General features: G+C 36.2%; 1 protein-coding gene across 1 annotated transcript in view; it reads right to left on the bottom strand.

The window, feature by feature from the left end:
- Positions 1-15121: 15121 nt before the first annotated feature.
- Positions 15122-22892, bottom strand: part of LOC135157781 (G1/S-specific cyclin-D1-like) — a 31473-nt gene continuing 23702 nt past the window's right edge. Inside the window, exon 6 of the mRNA XM_064114656.1 lies at positions 15122-19100. The gene's annotated coding sequence lies outside the window, so the exon portion shown is untranslated. The remainder of the gene's footprint in view (positions 19101-22892) is intronic.

Raw genomic sequence — 22892 nt, 5'->3', positions numbered from 1 at the left:
AACAAATACAAAATTTTGGCATGCACATAATTTTTTATCCATAATTCAGTAAATGAATCATTATTGATTGATTATTTGGTAAATCGAGCGACTTGTTTGCTTTTGTCACAATCGTTCTGAAAATATAATACCTGATTAGGATTATGATAGGGCTTTGGGGACTAGGTTTTAAGTTAGGTCTTGTATAACGGTCTGATGTGTAGATATGATATACTGTCGCCTGAGAATGCAAGGCACTAAATCCTCAGCCCCCCCCCCCCCCCTGCCGTCCGTCACGCCCTCCTCCTCCTTCAATTAGTGCGCCACCCGATTTCAAGAAGGATATTCGTAACGGTGACATTTGCTCTGGTCCGAATATCTCAGAGGTCATTTGGTTAGAGTTAGGATTGTAATAGAGTTTTTGGTTCAGAATAATGTAAAGATAAGGATTAATAGGGTTTATTTAGTTTCGTTTATTTCGTTTATTTACTTTCATCTGAGCAATTTTCGCCGGAGCAAACGTCACACCAGAACCATTGGTAACACACACTTAACTCATTTCTATCATATAATTTTTCTTTATTTAATATTACTTGTTTTTTCATTTTTCTTTATTTCCTATTTGACCTTGTCTATTTATATTTTAAGCACTATGGGAAAGCGAACGCGATCTAAATATTTACAGGTTCCGTTTGTTTTGTCGAAAGTTACGGCCTTTACCCTCTTCCATTCACGGATCTTTGTCCAGAATTTTCTTTTACCATGGGAAAATATTCGGGAACAATGGCATTTATCCAATTCATACACAGAGAAATTAGAAACGGGTGAAATTAGGTTTAAAATAGACTCTGGAATTTCACGGTTGGTTGGTAATTTTCGGTAAATATACAATCTCGTCCATTTTGTGGCAAATCCGAAACTTGAAATGGAAGGAGAATTTATAAAAAATGAATAACATCACGTTAAAATATGCAAACAGGTGAAGTAAAGGGGTTAATGATAAACATTCGAATAAATAGAGTATGGACAACAAAAATTAAACCAGGTAAGTATGACCGATGTGTTGTTGTATAGTAGAATGGAATTGTTTGGAATCATAAGTATGTTCATGTTACAATTAATATTTTTTCAATGAAGATTAAGTTTTCTGCAGCGATCGAATACCACCTTATAAAATATTGGAAAATTAAGTGTCACATGATATCATCGTGATAAATAAAATCCCAACTTTGTAGAACAAAAGTTAAAAGGTTTTGGTATTCATTATACAGAAGTATGTATGAGCATGTACTTATGAATGGTGTGTGTCTAGCCCGTGGGTCATACGACTTATTTACGACATACTCACGACATATTCATACGACTTATATACGACGGACTTATCACACGTGGTTGTCGAGCTCGTGGTGTTGTTTATGAATCGTAGTTGTCGAGATCTCTGGATAATATATAAATCACGACTGTCTGGCCCGTGGGCGCCACGTTTCCATGCCTGTCTATTAATATAGCTCGTGCGTGGGACTCAAAGCTCGTGGGCTCCATTTACTTATATCATCTTAGCTCGTGTATCATTGTGACTGTCACTCAAGGCTCGTGGGTCAATACGATACATGGGTCGTGGATACCAAGCACAGAGGCTGTATGATTTACAGTTGTTTGCTCTGTATCTCGTATAGGATCTTGCTCTCATGACTAGTCTGAAAGATATGTTACTCGTGGGCGTCTTGCTCATTGGCTCCGCATGATTCGTGGTGTTCCCAAGACCATGGGTTCCTTGTAGATTTTTAGCTACATTAACTCGTGTGTGTCTCGTTATTTGGTTATATGACCCCTAATTGTCAAGCTCGTGTGCTCAATGTTTCGTATAGTTCGTATGCTGTATTACCCTTGTGAACCTAGCTCCGTAAGTTGACGCAGGTAGGGTTATTACTCGTAGTGAAATCGTAGGGTTCATTCGGATCATGAGCACTTCATCTAACCGCCTAAATAGGCTAAGTAGTATTAGACCCAGTGGATATACGAAATGGATATTGCCTAACTGAAAATTAGACAAAATAGCTAATGGGCTAAAATTACAATAAGACCGAATGATTAGATGAACTGGTTTTAGACTTAAAGGCCCGTATTCTGAAGTCAGATTTAACTTCAACTCAGATTTAAAGTTGTGGTTTAAGTATGGGAAGCCAAAAGTATCAACATTTTGTATTAAGTTGTATGTTTCTTATGTTTACTATGCTCTTTCCTTATTCATCGATGGTGAAGACAATAATCTATTTATACTTCCTAGACAATTATGAATGATTTGAGACCCAAATGAGCTGAAATATGATATCTCTACCGTTAGTGATTTATGTAACAATTGGCTATCCATACTTAAACCACAACTTTAAACCTGAGTTTAATTTAAACCGCTACACAGCAAAAACTGCGGTGTTAACCGGTGTACATAGAGGACCACACCAGTTATTTTACACCGGTGTTTGATTTGATTTGATTTGAATTTATTTTTCCACTTTCGTTTACAATAACAAATCATATATGACAATAATACATATCAATCAAGAAATAGTTACACAAAATCGAAAAATTAACAATAATTTGTCAAAAAAGATAACAAAAGTGGGGGAACCTAAATTAAAAGCAAAGCTTGTATTGCTTAGGACCCAGTGAAATAACATTTTTTATTTATACAACATTAACAAAAAAAAATAAAAACAAATTTGTTGGTTAGAAAATACTTGATTTTGTAAGAAAAGAAAAAAAAATAATGATAACGGTGACAATATTTATAATAGCAATTATTATGCTATAGTAACTATAATCCTGCGAAGACGGACATGTAAAATAGAATATGGGACAGACAAAATTACAAAACACAAACATATAACAAGAACAAAAAATTATAACACAAAACTTAAACGAAAATTAAATATTTCATACCCTGAAGAATTACTGTCGAAACAAAATTGTCATAGCATCAGATAAAACATTTTAAAATTTAAATATTTAAATAAGGTAACACTGCGCGTATGGAATAAATAATAAAAGAAAGCAAGAGTGATAATGCAAAATCATTCAGATGATCAGGACAGATAATGTATGGGTGCGCGCGTAGCAGGAACAATAACTTAATCTTTGTATTTTAAGAGTAACGATAATTTCAATCTTTTTTTAAATACATATAAAGAAGGAGAATTTTTTAAGTAATCAGAAAAAGAATTCCAGAGGTTTGGACCTTCATATATAAACGTATTTTTAGCGAAGAGAGTTCTAAGCAAAGGCAAACGAAACTCTTCTGATCGTCTCGTTGGGTAATAATGAATTGCGCGATTTCTTGAAAACATATTATCGAAAGAATTTGGCAACAAATCGTTAGTATACTTAAACATAAATTGACCTAATTGAAGCAGATATAAATCTTTTACTTTCAGAATACTACTATCATAGAAAAATGGATCAGTATGAGCACGAAATTGACAGTGTTAGTTTAGCACTTATAGGTGTTATTGCAACACCTTTGGTTGTTACATGTACACTCTTTGGTGTTATATTCAATCTCTAGGGTGTAATTTTAACACCAGAGGGTGTGGTCCTCTATTAACACCCACTGGTGTCAGTTTTGACACCACAGTTTTTACAGTGTATCAAAATACGGGCCATTAGGATTAGATCGTGTGGGATTATTCGAAATTGAAAGTAAACGGAGTAAGTGAAGACCTATCGGCAAATTGCCCTTTTAGCTTGTAAACATTGGAATGCGAGTGGACAAGGGAGTGTAATCTACACTCAAAATTACAGGGATTTGAATTAAATCAAAGTGGACTGTATTTAGGGACCAATCGAATTCTGGATTTATTTCAATACTAAAACTTAATTTTTTAATCTCGGGGATTTGAATTCCTATCCTTTGCGATTAAAAAAATCAATTTTGGGGATTACAAATAAATCCAGAATTTTTGTTTCTTATTTCTGGTTCTGGTTTTAGACGTATACAATTAGGAATTCGATTGTTCCCTAACTTACAGTCCACCTGGATTTTATTGAAATCCCTGTAATTTTGAGTGTTGGACGTGCATTTCAAACAGCCATGACGCTCCAATGTTTGGATGATTTCAATGGTAAATTGCCGATTCGTCCATTGCCAACTCGTCCACTCATCACATGGTCTACCTTCTAAAGTCTAATGTCATTCCATCCATCGACATTTTGTCTAACAACCATTTGGGCCGATGAGCATTTGGTCCAATCATCACTTCGTCTAATCACCACTTCGTCGATGACCATTTCGTCTCATAACCAGTTGTTATAATATCCATTTTCCTTTCATTCATTTCGCCCAATCAGCACTTAGTCCATTGGACCAAATGGTTTATGTACTAAATGGCTATTAGACCTACTTGTTATCAGACGAAATGGTGAGTGGACGAAATGGCAATTAAACCATGTGGATATGGACGAATTGATGATAGACCAAAATGATAGTAGACGAGTTGGTAATAAGACGAATTGGCATTAGACAAATTGGAAATAAACCATTTCAATGGCATGACAATAGAAAGGACAAAACAATCACAAACGTATTGTAAACAGATCACCATTCCAATCGCTGTGGTGTGAAATTAAAAGATATGAATTATTACAGAACTTCTCATTCGACACGTTCAAAAGCGAAAGATATTCGCTGAGAATGCGAAGGGCAATAACAAGGATTTTCATCAAAATATGGAAAGGTGATTGTGGGAGTTTGATTGGAATGTTAGTAATGTAATATCAATAATGTTGAAGAAATAACAATTCATATCTATCTCTTCCTTTTCAGAGTGTTCTTTTGAAATAATGATTTGAATGGGTTACCATGGTCACAGCAGTTTTCCAATATTTCCAAATTAAAATGTACAAACTCTGAAGACTGGCCATATTGCCATAATTCGATATACATTTCATGTGGTAAAGTGTTATCATATTTTCAACCATTTTTATGTTGAATCTGGCATGTTCAACATGTTCAATTGTAATAATCTAACAATTTGGAAACGGATCACTCCTTGGCCCTTTGAAATTTTGGATTATTACTTTTTTAATGATGTGTAGCAATACAATTTCTCCTTTTCAGAATATATTCATTTCTATAGTGATATCAAGGCATCAACTGCTATTATATCTGTGAATTTGCAAGGTTGCCTTCATGGACGTTCAGGAGCAGATTATGGGGGCAGGGGCGACAAGCCCTCGAAGGTTGCTGGAGAGTGATGATTAGAAAAAGAGGTAAAGAGGGGGAGAGAATTAGAGAAACAAAAAAAGTATTGAAACAAAGCCTTGTAGTGTAACTGTACAACACCTATATTCAAAGCTTGATGATACCTTTTGATGGCGTTGGTTGTCACGCCCCCCCCCCCCGTCAAAATATTGGGCCTACATAGTGGAGCCGCCCTTCCTCCCTTTGTTTACCTTGTAATATGGAAGAATTTTTTTCTTATTCTTCTCCCTTGCATCTTGCAGGGGAGAACAAACGCCCCTGCTCTGTCAAATGCCAAGAAATTAATGTAGAAAAATTGGCAGCTTACCGATTCAATCAATTTACTTCTATGTTACTAAAGTTAATATAGTAACACAATGATCGGCGTTCCCTTTAATTATCCTTTAGAGGAGCTAGACTGTCATGAAATACCTCTACCAGTCAGAAATATAAGTTGCCCATGCGGGCTCTACGCCCACCTAATGCACTTGATACGTGCATGCAAGGAGTTGAGATTTCTTGAAGCTCCATAATGTCTTTGCGACTTGAACTTGAAACTGAACTTGAAAATATGGCGCACTTCTGAAGCCTATCATGTCTGATATAATGTGGTTGGGGATGGAGTCATTTCCGATGTTATTAATCATTTCGTTATAATTGATACCAAAGGGAATATAAGCCTTGAGTGTAACCTATATTTAAAAAATGATAAAGTATCCATATAGGCATTACATTTTGTTACATTGGTAACTTGGTAACTGACGCAATGCTGCGCCAGAGTGGAAATATAAAAGGGTGCCGCAATGACGTCATGGCTGTTTCCGGTAGCAATTATTACGTCTTTTATCAATACTTTATATATGTATGCCTGATATCCGCACGTCCTATATCCACACGTCCTACATCCTATATCCATACGTCTTATATCCCTACATCCGGTCCATACGCTCTAAATCCATAAGTCTTTCATCCATGCGTCCTATATCCATACATGATCCTATATCCATACATGATCCTATATCCATACATCATATACCAATACGTAATTCGTCATAAATCCATTTAGGTCCTATATATCCAAACGTCCTACACACAACCGTCCTATATATATACGTCATACATCCATATGTCTTACATCCATACGTCCTACATCCAAACATCCTACATCCATATGTCTTATATCCATACGTCCTATATCCATTATGTCCTATATCCATTGTCCTATATCCATACGTCCTAAATCTATATTATGTCATATATCCATACGTCATATATCCATACGTCCTATCCATATATCCATTGCCCTATAACCATACGTCCTACATCCATACGTCCTATATCTATACAATGTGTGGATACGAGAATCAGGCTCGTGTGAATTAATGCAAGTTTCATATTGAATTTACAACATGAGACAATGATGGCAGGTTGATGAAAGATACAATTTATAAATATTCGATGAATGCATTACTGGAAAACAGTATGACGTAATTAAGTATAATGTATTCTTTAATGAAAAACAAAACTAAAGAAAATAGATGAGGATCTAGCGTATTTTATCAGCTCCCATCTTTGAACAAAAAAAGCTAAAAATTATTGATTCTTTCTTTCTTTCTTTTTCTATTAGACTTTAAAAATTTGCTTTAAAACGATACAGATCTTTGTTTCTTAATGTCGTTTTTATCTACTTTATAATACTTATAATGAATGCGATTTTAAAAGACAATAAAGTTACAATTGATAGTTTGGTAATCCTGCATTAATCATAATGATGGTTGTATATTAATTATGTGTAGTAAAACATTGCGGATGGATTAAAATATGAGTAATTGAGAAAGTGAATGAATAAATAAATGAATAGATTAATGGATGGATAAATGAATGAATGGAAGAATATGTGAATGAATGAATGAATGAACGAACGAATGAACCAACGAATGAATGAATGAATGGGTGAACAAACGAATGAATGAATGAATGAATGAATGAACCAACGAATGAATAAATGAACAAACGAATGAATGAATGAATGAATGAATAAATGATGAATGAATGAATGTACAAATGATTAGACTTTTTACGAATGACTGGTGAACGAAATAGAAAAATTAATAAATGAATGAAGTAATTAATCGATTATTCATAAATTTTATACTTGAAAGCATGATTGATTAAATGACATGTAAAAAGCAACCTATACTTTCATGACAAAGAAATTAATGAACAGTTTGTTTGAGCATTGTTGTGAAGGAAAGAAACCAAAACAATCATTATCATAATGAGATAATAAAAAAAAAAGTAATACCTTGTATCTAATGATTGATTTAGGTGGTATTAGGGAGATTTTAAAGAGATGTTGCTACGCTCATTATTCTCCCATATTAATGATGATAATTCGAAATGCGATTTGAATTTCATTTACATCATTCCCAAAAAGTCGTTTGCCTATTACCTCACTTGAATTATAAATGAACGAAATGAAATGGTCGATTGTCCTAAAAGGGGAATGGAATGGATGAATAGATGAATGGTGATGCATGGATAGGCGAATTAATAGACGGACCAGCGAACGAACGAATGAATGAGTGAGTGAGTGAGTGAATGAATGATTGAATGAATGAGTGAATGAGTGAGTGAGTGGGTTAGTGAGTGAGTGAGTAAGTGGGTGAGTGAGTGAGTGATTGAGTGAGTGAGTGAGGGGGGAGAGAGAGAGAGAATGAATGAATGATAGAATGAATGAACGAATGAATGAGTGAATGAGTGCGTGAGTGGGTTAGTGAGTAAGTGAGTGGGTGAGTGAGTGAGTGAGTGAGTGAGTGAGTGAGTGGGCGAGTGAGTGAGTGAGGGGGAGTGAGAGAGTGAATGAGTGAGTGAATGATTGATTGAATGAATGAATGAGTGAGTGAGTGAGTGAGTGAGTGAGTGAGTGAGTGAGTGAGTGAGTGGGTGAGTGAGTGAGTGAGTGAGTGAATGAATGATAGAATGAATGAACGAATGAATGAGTGAGTGAGTGAGTGAGTGAATGAATGATTGAGTGAATGAGTGAGTGAGTGAGTGGGTGAGTGAGTGAGTGAGTGGGTGAGTGAGTGAGGGGGGGAGTGAGAGAGTGAATGAGTGAGTGAGTGAATGAATGATTGAATGAATGAGTGAATGAGTGAGTGAGTGAGTGAGTGAGGGGGTAGTGAGAGAGTGAGTGAATGAATAAATAAACGAATTAGTTGATTGATCAATGAATGCATGAATGAATATTTTTGGTTAATTTCTTTTTGTTTATTCTTTCACAAGACCAAGTTTTTTTAGGTCGAGCAGGAGCATGCAGGGCTTATAGAACCCCAGAATTTCAGGTGATGGTAATATTTTGTTGTTATCTTTCTCGATAATCAAATTCATTTGAAAAAATCAATGTGAGTTGTAATGAGAACAGAAAGTTCTTCTCACAGAGCCCGCCCCTATATTAGTGTTCAAACAGGCAATATTAAGCCACAGTGGACTAGGAAACTTTTACATGTGCCTCAAATTGCGTGTGTGCGTTGGGGGTGATATTAATAACATTGATAATGATAGTTATAGTAATAATAATAATAAAAATAATAATAAATAAATAACAATAATTTTAATAATAGGAATAATAATAGTAATAATGATAACACTTATTATAATAATGATAATAATAATAAACCAAGTAACATTGATAATGAAAATAAGTGATAATACATACATAGAGCAAAAATATATACAAATATAAACTCTAAATTGTGATGATTTGTCATGATTGGGATCGGGGGGGGGGGTGACCAGTGTTCCGGCATTGACTTGACTTTTTAAATGCAATAATAATAATATGAATTTATATAAACGAACCCCTTCCTCCGAGGGAGCGTAGCGAACGACCATGAAATTGGAAACAAAAGTATATATCATAATTTGTAGTTTCACTTTGCACTTGAAAGCATGATGATGGAATCGAAAGACGTTTCTGGTTGTTAAGAATTTCGATAGATGTAATGGTTTCTGATTTTGATTAATTTCAGGATATAGAGGAATAAAGAGTGATCAATGGCAACCTCTTCTTGGGGGTTAGAAAGCCCCGAGCTATATATATATATATTTTTTTTTTAATCCGAACCTAGCTTACTATGTATTAGGCTAAGCGTCATACATCGCCAGTTATACCTTAAAGGGGGAGTTTAGCCTGACGATAAGTTGGTTTTAACATAAGCAAAAAAAAGAGATGGATATTGAAGATTTAATGAAAATCCATCAAAAGATAACAAAAAAGGCTATGAATTTTATAACTTTTTTCAATTATGACGTCACGTGCTAGCAGCTCCCCATATGTACTATTTCCATTTTTTATCGATATTTTTACCATATTTTTGTATAAATTGCGATATGGAATGATGTGTCTTATGATATATGTATACACAGCACAAATAATAAATTCACAAAAGTTCAATTTTTAGAAAAAAAGGCCATTACAAAAAAAATCATCAAAATCACATAATGGATGAGCAAAACTCGACTTAAAAGTTTAACAAATTCTAACTCTGTTCTCTTTGATGTTTTTTTGTTTTAAAAAAAATCCAAATTTTCTACGATTTTCTCTTTGATTAAAACCAACTGCTCGTCAGAGAGAACCTCCCCTTTAAAAAAAAATGAATATGAGGCTAAAATCTGACAAGAAATAAAATAATCAATTTACATGGGGTAGAATCGCGGGTTCATAGGTACGCAGAGTATGAGGTTATGTCTCCTGGGTAGGCAAACAAAAAGATTTTTTTTTCGTTCCGATTTGGGCTTTTCTTTCGTTTCTATTATTTAGGGTCGTATCAATGGGAAATATTGTTCTGGAATTATGATATGTGTATGATTTCTTTTCAATACTTTTCCTAGTATGAGGTCGAGTTATTGGAGGTGAATAGACTGATTTTTTTTTTCTTTCTTTTTAAAATGTATAGACGTTTCTTTCCTGGGGATCTAGGTAATGATAGGCCTATATTATCACTGGTAAATTTCCACTTGTCTCACTGTATCCAATTCAATTTCGTCTCGTATGCTTCCATTTTATCTACTGCTATTTCGTCTGAGCATTTATTTTCATAAGATAGGAAATTCTTTTAGTTCCGTGTATTACCCGGACCAGCATATACCACACCAGTTTTTTTTTGCCACAATCATCCAACGAAAAGGTGAAAGCTATATAATTAATTGATTGATTATTTGATTGATTGATTATTTGATTGATTGATTGACTGACTGACTGACTGATTGATTGATAATTATTGATTGATATTTATTATGTGTTTGTTAGTTTTCCAACACATATATAATCACAACATTTACAAGTAATTGTAAATGATTTGAGACTGATGTTCATAGATAATAAACGACATTAAAAAAGGACTAAAAAGTGACATTTTTTAAATCAAATCTCCCCCAAAAGCCCTCACATCACATACCTACTGTCATAAGCCGACTGATTTATTTACTAATTTATTTATCTATTCATTTTTTCTTTCAACTGCGTATATCTCTACTCTCTATCTCTACCTCCATTTATATACTAGTTCGGGGGTTCTAAAATATGTTTAGCCTATAAGTTCATTTGTAAATAATGGTCGATATTGTTTTGTTTCGTCATTATGCAATTACATAACATTGATACCTTTTTTCCATTAAAGGACAAGTCCACCCCAACAAAAAGTTGATTTGAATAAAAAGAAAAAAATCCAACAAGCATAACACTGAAAATTTTAAATTTTAAAGTTTCACTTAATTTCACAAAACAGATATATGCATATCCTGTTCGGTATGCAAATGAGGACACTGATGACATCATCCACTCACTATTTCTTTTGTATTTTATTATATGAAATATTCTAATTTTCTCCTCATTATCAAGTTGAACAATGATTAGTTCCTACCTGAATATGTGGAACTGACATTGTTTAATACTATATGGTTCAGTCAAGTTGGTCCTTATTGTCAAATCTGTAAAAAATGAAATATTGTATAATTCAAACAATAAAAAACAAAGAAATAGTGAGTGAGGGACATCATCGACTGTCTCATTTGCATGTCACTGAGGTGTAAATATCACTGTTTTGTGAAAAATAGGCAAATCTTTAAAATGTAATAACTTTCTTATTTTACATCCGATTTTGATGACATTTTCAGCGTTATGCTAGTTTGATTTTTTTCTATTTATTCAAATCCACTGTTTTCTGGAGTGGACTTGTCCTTTAAAAACCCCTAATAATATACATTTCCCCCCAAATTTCTGACTTCACTATTTTGATAAATGTATAATAAATACCAACAGATGGAGGCCTTCGTAAAGACCGAAGTACTGCAGGGAATCGAACCCTTGACCTTCATGTTAACCACTAAACCACGATCATTTTAGTGGAACTGTGCACCGCGGTGGCGTAACGCTATACTCGATAGAGGCGAGCGAAGCGGTTTTTTTTTTTTTGGGGGGGGTGATACCCCGAATTAATTGAAGTTAATAAGGTCATTCGTGTCATTTTCAAAAGCTAAGTAAGTCAAACTGGACGAAGTTAACAAGGTATTTATGTCCAATAACAAACACATTGTAGATTTCACCACGACATCTACAATACACCCACAACTTACTCGGAAAGCGGATCAATTATTAAAACATTTTCCCAGATACGTGCAGCTGGACAATAGGTGTATATTACATAATCCAGATAATAAGATCATATGCCTACTTTTGAGAAAGCAATATAATTTTGACAATTTAATAGCTGGTATGCTTATTCACAATGATCATTCCTTCAGGAGCCGCGGAACGGTTTTCAAAGTGGGGGGCTGAGCCAAAAGTACATTGGGGCTGACGATGCAAAAAATCACAACCCCCCATCCCCGCCCCACCCCCTCCCCCGCTTCCGCGGTCCCTGCAGTTCCAAAAAGGCCATTATCGTAATGCTTCTAAGAATTGAATTCAAAACCCCTTTTTTTAGGTGTACTTAATTGGATCAATAGTATAGTATTAATGGTGTTTACTGGAACAAGACATTGTTCAGAATATTAATTTTATCAAATCAGTGGCTTGCGTAATATTCTTAATTGCTCGATTGGAAAAAAAACATAACAGTTGTCATGACAACCGATGAAAGGATATTCACATTCTGATCATGGAAACATTTCTTTTTTCGAGTTGAAACAGTTAGTGGAACCATTTTTTAGTCAGAGAACTTCGTTATGTTACAAATATCAGGAATCCTTACTCTGTATTATGAAAAGTGCAATAGCTATTAATGATTTGTATATTTTTTTCTAAAGAGTTCAATATGGGCATTACTCGATTAATACTGATTAAGATTAATGCAAGTAATGTATTAGGAATCCTACATCAGCAATGACTATATACGAGCAATTATTTTGTATATTTTTTTGTGATAAAATGCCCATTTTGGTGATTAATCGATTAAGCCGATTTGGATTTGAATTATAGGTTATACTTAGATCCCTCGTTCCTCCTATTATCTGCATCAGAAGTATGTGGAGCTGATAAGCTTGATTTAGGGGTACTTTTGTGATTTTCCAGGGGCAAATAAACCCTTTTTCCGGCACGTTTCATGAGAATAATTTGTGTTTATTTATACACATAGTGGTCAGTACACCATAAAACAACAACGACACCAGTTGGTGAGGGGGCAGCACCCTTTGGTTAACATAGGGTTTGAATATAACACCAAATAGTGTCGACGGAATTAAACACCAATGGGTGTTGATTTAACACAATGTTATTCAACACCATAGAAATAAACACTGGTGTCAAATGCTTGGTGCGATCCTATCACAACACCGTCAGGTGTAGTTTAACACCACTCGGTCTTCCAATGTAAGCCTATAATTTGGTCTGTGGAACATGGGGCCCCGGTCCTGTGCCTCTCTTTACCTCTCTTGTTCCTCTCTGTACCTCCCGCCGGGAAATCCTAGGTGTATAAGGAGGAGACTTTAAAAATAATTATTCTTTTGAATATCACTCTCATTGTGGTAGCATAAGAAACCTTATGACGTGATGATATGTAATGAGCTGGATTATACTGTCACGAGAGAGCGAGTCGGGGAGAGAGAGAGGGTGGAATAGACCAGTGGCGTACAGGTGGGGGAGGGGCCTTGGGGCGCTTGCCCCCCCCCTTCCAAATAAAAAATGATGACCAAAATAATAAAGAGGAAAGGAAAGAAAGGGGAAAGAGAGGATAAAAATCTGAACATTTGGCAAAATATATCATAAAACTGTATTTTTGTGATACAAATGTCGAAATTATTGCTCGATCGCTTGCATCTTTTTATAAATTTCGCCCGATTTGCCATATCTTTGCCCCTGAAAATACTTGGCTCATTACGCCATTGGAAGAGAGGGATATAGAGAGAGGGGAGGGGGGTAAGAAAGAGTGAGCGAGCAAAGTGAGATAGAGCAATAAGAATAACGGAAAGGGGAGAGACTGATTAATAGAGGGAGCAAAGAGAGAGAGAGAGAGCAAATAAGAGAGACGGAAAAGGGGAGAGAGAGATCAGAGAGAGCAACTAAGAAATGGAGGAGGGGAGAAACGGAAAAAGATAGCAAGAGAGAAAAGAGAGAGGCGGAGAGAGAGTCGGAGAGAGTTATTTTAAAAAATTGTGAAATAGAGAGAGTGAGAGAGAAAGATTATTAAAGGATAAGAGTTTACTTCAGGGGTAAAAGAGGAAAAAAAGTAAAGGCAGAGGGGTGCAACAAAGCCCCTCTTAATGATACAGGAACCCCGCTCGAGCGGTTCTTTTGATGCTTATGCACGATACCTTCTTTCACCTTTAGGGGCATCGATATGTGAATGACCTGGAAAATACCAACATAAGTTTACCCAATATCTTCCATTTTACCTTTAGAAATTACAAAAATGTATTAGAATTTCACGGCAGTGGCTTGTTAACGAGCTCGTGCATTTAAATGTTATGGAAAAAATATTGTGGTCTTTTTAAGTAGGCGGTGGCGTTCTTTCTACCTCCAAGGTGGGAAAATGTGTGTTCATTGTTAGAGTACTGGGGAATTTAGAAATTTTGTGAATATATTTGATGTGAAATCGGGATTGGTCTTGGACGTTGAGATCATTGATACTATTAAATTACAAAAGTGAAGGTTACTATGGAAGTAAATGGACTATTTTGGCTTTTTTTTGTCACCCCACCATTGCAATCTTTTGTGCAGTCATAACTATTCATCACCATCATAATTATCGTCATCATCATCCCCATCACCATCATCATCACCATCATCACCATAATCATCATCATCACCACCATTATCATCATCACCATCCCCATCATCACCATCATCATCATCATCATCACCATCATCATCATCATCATCATCATCACAATTATCATCACCATCACCATCACCATCCCCATCATCACCATCACCACCATCATCTTCATCATCACCATTACCACCATTATCATCATCATCACCACCACCACCACCATCATCATCATCATCACCATTACCACCACCATCATCATCATCACCACCACCACCACCATCATCATCATCATCACCATTACCACCACCATCATCATCATCACCATCACCACCATCATCATCACCATCGTCACATCACCACCATCACCATCATCATCATCACCACCATCATCATCATCATCCCCATCACCATCACCACCATCATCATCACCATCCCAATCATCACCATCATCATCATCACCACCATCATCACCATTACCACCACCACCACCATCATCATCATCACCACCATCATCATCTCAACCACTACCACTGACCCTTTGTTACCATGACCAGTTTCTCAATATAATTTTCAACATCCTGAACTTCCAATATTGATGAATTACAATAGAATAAAGTCACATCACACAATATAATTCTGGTTTACTCTGTTTTATTTTTTCATTTTCACTCAGAAGGACTCTCACAAATAATAATAATAATACCAATTATTAATATATCACAGCTCTCCACACTATAGCAACTATGCATCCAAAACACAAAAAGCTAAACTTCACAGGGAAACTGAAGATAACACCTAAAAATATGTAACAATAATAACTCCCTAACCCCTGTGAAATTCAGCTTGTTGTGTTTTAGATTGCAATACGTTTAGATGCTATCAAAAGGTATAAATTTTTATTGTATATCACCCATATGTAAACTGCACTTCAACTTTAAGCATCGAAAATGGGTAAGAAATGTTATAAGAAAACACGGACTGAAAAAAAAGAAGAAGCGCTGTTCAATTGATAATAAGGTGGAGAAGAAGACACAAAGAATGTGCACAAAGTTACACAAGAAATAGCGAAGTCTTGAAGAAATTTTTTAAATAAGTTGATAATGGAAAATTTTGTGATAAGTTGAAAACGGGTGTTCATTGCTATCTCTGGAATAACATAATCAAGGTATATCATTAAAGCTCTATAAACTGATGTAAACACCGCAGAGAATATACAGCGTACATCTGATAAAAATTTGCAATAATTGCCTCCACAACATAACATGGAGTTCTAATTTGAGAAAAATGTCAATGAATTTATCAACACATTTGTAAGGATTTAACATTAATAATTCAACATTTTCAATTAACACTAATTAATAGGGTTTACAATGCAACATATACTTCATACAGGATAGATCGTCATAAACATGGCTTAAATTAAACATTATACTGATAACAAAGATTTGCATTTTTAGTGCACAATATAATATATATCATGTAGTTAAGTACTCCTGTTTGTCTGCAATATAATCTGTTTCTTACTGTTTCGTTCGACAACCCCTCACAAAATTTCCAAAGTCCAGAAAAAGTTGGAATATATAAAAAAAAAAAAAGAGTGAGGGAACAAGACACACATGAAGACAATGAGACACAGAAGGAACATTTCACAAGAAAAAAAAATGGATTACAAAACCAAAACTCACATCATTAATGCCGTAGATTTAACACTTCTTAAGGGGGGGAATAATATATTTTTATTGATAAAGGGCACAGCAAACTCACTATAATTTGTTCGATTGTTTCACTCACTCACTCTTTCATATAACTTTATACTCAGTTTAACAAACGCAATCAAACGTGTTCCGCAAATTCCCATCTAGTCTCAAAATTCAGACACTAACTATAATTTCTCTTCTAGCTTAAAAAAGAGAGTAATGGAAGAACTTTATCGTACAAATCAATTAAAAAATTGTATTCCAATTGAGTTATATAAATGTAAAAAATCTTACAAGGTTAACACACCAAAATGGATATATTCTTGCAAAAAAACACCACATAACTTTTTTTTAATCAACTAGTACTATTTTTTTTCTTTTTTTCTATATAAATGGTCAAGTTTAAAAAATGGAAGGAACGTGTGATTGTACATAACTCTGATTGGAAGTACTGCTTATGAACAGAATGAGTTTCCAAATTGATTCTGGCACGAGAGGCAGATATAATACAATCTATTGACTATAGTGGAACATAATTCAGACACTCTGAGTAGGAATTTTTTTTCCTTCTGAGTCCTACTCCAAAACACTCGTCTAATTCACGATGTCGTATCATCATGAACGTGAAAATATGTGGGCAAGCTCTGTAAACATCAATTAACATTTTCATAACATCATAATTGCAAAGACAAAATTGTCAATTCTTTCTATACCTAATCAGAAGAAGAAAAAAACAGTAACATTTTGACAACATTATTTGAAACAGTGTATATAAAAAACACCCAACATTCCTTAAAATTTGAACTTTATGATCAAAAAGTTTTAAATTTTGACATTTTAATGCCTGTACATAATAAAATCTAACACATTTTCATTTCCTCCTTCCGGCTAGCCACATATACGTCCATGTGATTATTTTTCTTCTTTTCTTTGGAATGATCAATCGGAATGGTATTAATTTCATTAGAACTTGGAAATCTGGGTACTAATTCTGGAATTCTCACATCTCGGAATGATTGAAAAATATTTCGGGCCAGCGACACACAAAAAAATCAAGAATTCTTTCAAGATCAGTACATGGAAATGCAATTTCATTGATTCTATAGCCCCCTCTCTTCCTTTGGTAAAAAAAATTAAAATACATCAAGGCACTTCATGTACAAATTTCTTAACTGTCTTTATCTGTTCATAATTTTATGGCACATGAACTACATATTTTCACATTGTCTTTTGAGAACTGCATCATGCAAAATGCAGAAATAATGGGAAAAAAATTAATGAAAAAAAAAAGTACCAACACTCCAAAAGAGCTGCATTTTTAAATACATATTTGCAATAAACTTAAAAATAAGTCTTCAAAATCGGCCCATCAAACACAAGCATTCTCCACGCACACACACAAATAAAACAGGAAAATGAATAAAGTGATAAACAAAATTATAATTTAAAGAGAATAAACAATAAGTGAATTCAGCTCTTTTTCCACTAAGAAGAACAATTTAAATAACCTATCGTTACCTTGCGAAAAATAATATATTTGTGGCATTTGATCGCGAGATAACAGCAACATATTCATCATGAACCAGTCATATATTGGTAGTTATTAATATTATGCACTTTAACTACCACGATCTTTTAGAGCCAATATAAGGGCTATCGGACTACATGTTGCCAATTTGCAACAAAGTAACATTGATGAGTGACAAATTTTTAAAATTTAGTACCCAATATGTCTGACAGTGCTCTCAGCCACGAGCCTGATTGTTTACCGAGTCACGAAATTATCCACAGACAAACGTTTCATAGAAAATTCAACCGAGTAAACGATTAATCTGATCCGTAGAGCATGTCTGATGTACATTTGACTACATTTCATCTAATCCTACTTCAAATACAAAATAAGGCACATACGGTGACAGCCAAATTTCAAGAACTGAAATATTCACCTTGGATAACGATTATCCAAGACATCAAATTTTGGCCTGTTGATGGTGTCTTAGAAGGCACAAATGTTTATTGCAGATACTGTTTATGATAATAAAAAATGTTTTTTCTTCTTCTTCAAATGTTGAATTTGTAAGAGAGTAGTTACAGAATAAAATGTGTATAGTCAGCTGCCTTGTTTGTTTTATAACTACCCTCCTTCGATTAGAGGCGAATCTGTGTCTCATCTCCAAAAGATAAACCCAAGACGTCGCTGTGAAGAGCAGTCCCTTTCCCTTCGGCTGTACTTCCCGAAATGAGCTTCAAACCCCAGTCCATTCTGTCATACTTCTTGAAATGATCTTACAGGGGGCGCTGATCTGCCTAGATATCGGAACTTGATCTCATAGGCGAGATGTGATCGAGAGTCGGCACTTGTGGGTTCTGGTCATCTAACAGTCTTTGAGGTAGAACTACGATGGCATTTATCCGTTTCTATCTTCCAAAGAACGGAGATAAGACACTGCACACTCTACAACATTCTCTGGTACCCGTTTCCATTTTTATTTATTTTTTTGTTGGTGCGACTAGTTGATCCTTCGACGACTCTGTCGCTGGTGGAAACAACAGCCAACATCACAGCAACCATAACTTTGCACTTTTTCGTTGTGTCCGAGCGTCACGCATTTCCCGCTCTCCGTTTAACGAACGAACGGTAACCTCGAACGTAACATCCACATCAGCGTTTCATCAAGGATGCTACGCGCTATCGTTTATATTCAGCAAACTGTCTCAATGGACGCAGGGTAAGTTCTTCTGTCAACAGATGATTTCTACCTCGTCTACGCCGGTTGGTGTGCTTGGTTTGTCGCTCTCGCTCATGGTTCTTGTCTTTGAGACCGAGGGATGTTCTGCGGACTTGTTAGAAGCACTTGTTCCTAGATTCTTACTTAGTAGGTTTTCCATTAGATCTCGTACCATGTTAAGGTGATCCTGCAGAGGGAGCAAAGAGAGAGAGAGAGAAAAAAGGGAAACTTTGATTAATGTCACAGTTCCAATGCCCACTTCTTAACCACTTCATGAACTTTGAGAAAGCTTGGCTGATAGGCCTACCAGATTGTCAATTTCATTTTAATGGAGAAATTAAATACTAAATCAGCACCTGTAATTAATGTTTATGCAGAACATAAAAAAACATACAATGTACTTTGAGAAGTTCATCAGTGAACATGAACTAGATGGGGAACTTGCATCCTTGTAACATCTCCAAGGCTTTATTCATATTTCTGAGGTATGCAGTACATTTTCATATTTTCTAAATGAATATGAAGAGCAAAAACACAAAACAAAAGAGTGCACCTTTAAGCTCCAAAACCTCAAGATCGTGCAGGTATGCCGAGAGATTCTAATAGGGGTGAAAGAAGGGTCAAGTACCCCGGCTCCACCAATCAGACCTCAACGTATCCACCCTGGGGCTAGACAGGGGAGAGAGATAACCCAATACTTTTGGCTATCGTCATGGAAACCGATGACAACAAACCTGGTCGGGAGAGACCCACAGTGTGTAGTGTTTCCCAAGAATCCTTGTTAAAAAGAAAAAAAAAGTTAAAAGAGAGCGAGGAAGAAAACCACCCGGTGGTGCGCTCAATTTTTCAAACTGATCCAGGGGAGGCCTGCCAATTTTTTTCTTCGTCATCTTTCCCCCCTTTTTCCCCATGTTTGCGTGGGACTAAGGCAACGGTCCCCAACTGCAGTTTTGAACATGATGTATGCGGTCGACATAACATTGTGGCTTGCCTGATATCGGAAAAAGCGAGACCTTGGCACATTTTCTCTGGGTGGGACCGTGTTCGGCCACGCTCGACCGCAAAAATGCCGTCCACGTTCACACAGGGTCTAGATTAGGAACAAGCAGTTTGTCCTCCTCTTTTCAAAGTACAGATACTCAACCATGTCATCATTGTTTTAAGATTTTCGTTCTAGAGTGCTTATTGAATGATGAAGTGGGGACTTAGAATGCCAAAGACTTTTCTCCTCATCTTCTATCAAACAATAGCACATGAAAATTTGACAGAGAATGTTCTACTTTACTTTAGTTATCCTTTTCCACTCATTTTTCTTTCAATAAGAAAATTTGAAGTCATATTCAAATCGTATAGGTGGACACGAAGCACCTTCATACCAACACACCTTCATCCCTTGCTTCTTAAACTTTCAAAAGTTCAATCGGAAATGGAATTTTGTAACGAAAGAAATAACATCCTCTATGTGGGTGAAAACAAAGTCGGAAAGTCAAAACAATCTCAAAGGCAGCAATAGAATACTGGAGCCAACAGAGATATCTCACACAGTCCATTTTAACAAAGCCATGCATTTTAGCTTTCTAGATTATCCCCCCCCCTGGAATAATGGGTTAAGAATTCAAATCATCATAAGGTATATATAATCTCTGATTCAAGTTTGAAAATACCAAATTGGCTAAACAACTCTTCACCTTCTTCTGAAGGTGAAGTTCTGAGACAACCATGAACTCTGTGTTACCTGGAAAGAGTATGTATCAAATAGCAATTAATGTTATGACTGTTGAACTTAGCTACAAGACCAAGGGGAAGGCTGGCTAACAAGGAACTGGTAACTGTTGCATATATTTTCTTTAAACATACTGGTTGCTTTTGCAACTGATGGGTAAAAACTGATAAGTCCTCATACTGAACTATAGTCTAAATACAAAATGCTAGCCTAATTACCTAGCCCCAAACGAGACACAGGGTCTACTATTTAATCCCTATCTCGGTATCGGGATCATGTTGATTCTAAGCGGACAGTGCTAACGAAAGAGCCTGGTCATGTTTGATTTAGGCCGGAGATAGGCCTGGCTCTACCCCCGAGGGCCTCCACTGTGATCGATCCCCTTCTCTTGCAAAGCAAAGAACAAGTTGGTGTTGGTCAACACTTGCCTTTAAGAACTATATCATGTGCTCTTTAGACAAGTGTTTACCTCCATTTAAAGGGACTTGGGTAATGGATGTCCACTACATGGCAGAGTCCTGCTCTGTTGCATTTCGAACTCAAAACTTTCTCAATGTGGTACAACTGGAACTGTTCACTACCTTGGTAACAGGTCTCACAGCTGATCAAAATCATGCTCTCCAACAGTGGTCTCAATTATTGCAAACTCTTCTGAAAAGGGAAATGGGTCATATCTGACCGCCATAAGATAAGTGGCTAAAAAGTGATTTTTTTTTTTCTTCACAGAAGACCACTCCTACAGGTAGTTCTGCCCAAGTCAAATCTTTTGGGACCACACTCCACAGAAAAAAATCAGTTTGATTTAGGAGAAATTCGACTTAAAAGAGGTATATATAACATGTTTTGAACAATCTGGTCTTAAAATTGCTTTGACTTTATAATATTCCACTAACAGACAGTCAACTTAGGCAGAGTTACCCGTATTTTCATTTTCAGAATCGGGCCAAGTGCATGTACTTCTTGTTTTGTGCACCGCTGGTATTGTGATACCAAAAATAGTTGCTTATTCATCAATGATGAAAATGGCAGACTGGTTTCCTTCTGAAATTGCAATTTAGCTCCAAATTCATGCAGAACAACAAATAAACCTTCCCAGTAGTTGGACACTTACTTTCATCTCTTCAGTACAAAGGATGCATTGATCGAACTTGAGTGATAATATGTGAAATGAAGGGAGATTGTTCAATGTTTCTGCTAACATGGGGGCCCCCAAAGAATGTCATGGAAATAAATCTCTCTAACACAGGTCATGTGACCTCTCGGTGACCTTTGACCTCCCCCTTGTTTGGACTGCAGACCCTGGGGGATGGTCCATGGGGTGGGAGGGGTCAGGGGGTTAAATCTCCCCTACACCTGTGCACCAATGGCAAAGGTACTGTATGATCATAGAGCTATTATGGGGGCAGGAGGGGGCATTCTACAAGAAAAGAATCAACTTCATGGGAAGTCCAGATGTTGGGAGTAACATTGCAAACATTATGCCCTGTATGCAAAGATGACAGATGTTTAACATCTCTATACACATAAGCCTATCCACTTTCAATTTTCATAAGTATGCATTTCGGTGGGATTGGTCCTGCGGAGGGAAAAAGGGGGAGAAATGTTATGGTCGTTCCGCACGTTCGCTTGTACGAGGTTAAGGGGTGGTGGAGGGGGCGTGCATGGTATACTGATGTCAGCTAGTTTAACCATCGTGGAATGTGTACAGTCTCACAGTGTTTCCCACTTAGCCTTCAATACAAGGCTTGGATACCATTTTCACAAAGTGCAAAGTTCAGTCCCACATGGCCCTTTTCATGTCAGTGCATTAAAATGAATAATACGGTAGGTGCATGAAACCAATGCAGTTTTAACTGTCCAAAGCACACTTCTATCAAAAAGCCAGACAAAAACCAGTTTGCTACAATGTCAGAATTACAATGTATAAGGTGAAATGAATGGTTGATCGAGTCATAGGTCCCCCACCCTTCCAAATAGGGCCAAATTGCGAAACATCGATCATCAGCAGAAATTGAAAGGGCCTGTAACACAAGACTAGAAAGTTCAGCCAGGAGACGAGGAGACCCTGGAGTCTCCCTCGCTTGGTGGTAACAGGAGAGCTTTTTGGCGGGGAGAAACACGATAGTTCCATAAAGTTCAAAATCATATCTGCCTTATTACATCATTATATGCGGGTGGCAGAGGGCACCCCCTTCGTAACCGAAACGCAAGTCCCAAAGACACTTGACAAGCACAAGACGTAATAACCAAGGATTC

Source organism: Lytechinus pictus, unplaced genomic scaffold (genome assembly GCF_037042905.1).
Source record: "Lytechinus pictus isolate F3 Inbred unplaced genomic scaffold, Lp3.0 scaffold_20, whole genome shotgun sequence".
NCBI classification, from domain to species: domain Eukaryota; kingdom Metazoa; phylum Echinodermata; class Echinoidea; order Temnopleuroida; family Toxopneustidae; genus Lytechinus; species Lytechinus pictus.
The sequence above is the reverse complement of the archived record's forward strand: the minus strand, read 5'-3'. Positions and strand labels throughout refer to the sequence as shown.